The following is a 1,924-nucleotide window of genomic DNA, read 5'->3' as shown; positions in this document are numbered from 1 at the left end:
TGCACAATGTGCAGGTTTGTTACATACGTATACATGTGCCATGTTGGTGTGCTGCACCTGTTAGCTCATCATTTACATTAGGTATGTCTCCTAATGCTATCTCTTCCCGCCACCCTCTGGCAGGTCCTGGTGTGTGATGTTCCCCACCCTGTGTCCATATGTTCTTATTGTTCAATTCCCACCTATGAGTGAGAACATGCAGTGTTTGGTTTTCTGTCCTTGCAATAGTTTGCTCAGAAGGATGGTTTCCAGCTTCATCCATGTCCCTATAAAGGACATGAACTCATTCCTTCTTTAGGGCCGCATAGTATTCCATGGTGTATATGTGCCATCTTTTCTTTTTTTTTTTTTGTAGTTTATGTAAAAATTTATTTGACCAAAATGTAGAAAAAGTGATGCTATTACATATGATACAGTTGCAAGAATCTAAAGTAAAGTGTGGATTTTATTCCATTGCACAATTTGCTAGTGTATTTCCTGGGTAGTGTGGTGCTGAATAAATAGGAGTGGGGTGGTGGGGTGGGGTGGGTAAGGGATTCAGATAAGCCAGAAGCAGGGTGAGTTTTAGTCAGAATTGTAAACTTTAGTCAGCCCCCACACGCTGCTGGGGAATGTGGAATATTCCAGCTCTGAGATGTTAACCGAGAAAAGAGAAGTGAAACAAAGCCCATACGTGCAGCCCTGTCTACAGAATCCTTCATCATCCGGTTTAATCAGGAGTTTCTTGGTCTTTTATTAACTTGGTCCCAAAGAAGGAATTCAAGTCCTAGATAAGTAAATCTTCAATTTGCTGTTCCCTGAAGTATGGAAATGAAGTTGGGCCAATTTTTAATCTCTGCTGCCAGAGAGGCCCTTTCTGCTAATAGACAAAAACTCTTTTGCTCAACTTAGTAATGACTTGTAGTCTTCTGGATATGGCTGATCTGGATTGGACTGAACTCTACCATATTCCTGCTGAGTGGGTCATTATTGGAATGAGACATTTGCTCTTCAGAGAACAACTTTATTTTTATTTTTTCTTGAGATGGAGTCTCACTCTGTCGACCAGGCTGGAGTGCAGTGGTGCGATCTCGGCTCACTGCAATCTCCACTTCCTGGGTTCAAGCGATCCTTCTGCCTCAGCCTCCTGAGTAGCTGGGACTACAGACAGGCATCACCATAATTTTTGTATTTTTAGTAGAGACATGGTTTCGCCATGTTGGCTGGGCTGGTCTCGAACTCCTGACCTCAAGTGATCTGGCCTCCCAAAGTGTTGGGATTACAGACGAAAGCCACCTTTCCTTACAGGCGAAAGCCACCGGTGAAAGCCGGCCAGGGAAATATCCAAAAGAACATCACATCAAGGATCTATTACTTGCCATCTAATAATTACTATATGTTGGTAATTATGACTATTTCCCAAGCGTTCTACGTTGACTGCTTGAGAGGATGTTTGTTCTGCATGGTGGAGTGTGGAGAAGGGCCAAGATTCTTAGGTTAATCTATCTGTGGGTTATGACTTCCCACAATAGCCACCCTGGCCCCCACCAGCCCTTTTATTGGCTCTGGATGGAAAATCCCTACCCATGTGATGGTCCCTGGTCTCTCCTATAGTTTGACCAACAGTTGACCCAAAAGGTTATGGTCTTTAGTGTTTTAATTATATCCACGACTAGATACTGGGGTCGGTGTTCTTCAAAGTGTGGGGCTGCCTATTCTCCCAGGAACCAAATGGCCTCCGTCTTAAGAAAGTATGCTTACTAGGAAATATCCTGCCTACCTTAGGAATAAATGCAACTTAAGGAAAAAATAAGAGAGCTAGAAAAGCTGGTGCCATTTGAAAAAAAAAAGGGGGGAAGGAATGAGATTTAACAGGTGCTCAAAACTTCTTCGATACAAAATATTTGGTCATGTATTCATAATTTGCTTGACAAATAACGATGGC

This window comes from Pan paniscus, chromosome 7, assembly GCF_029289425.2.
Source record: "Pan paniscus chromosome 7, NHGRI_mPanPan1-v2.0_pri, whole genome shotgun sequence".
Taxonomy (NCBI): Eukaryota; Metazoa; Chordata; class Mammalia; order Primates; family Hominidae; genus Pan; species Pan paniscus.
This window is presented reverse-complemented; position numbering follows the sequence as displayed.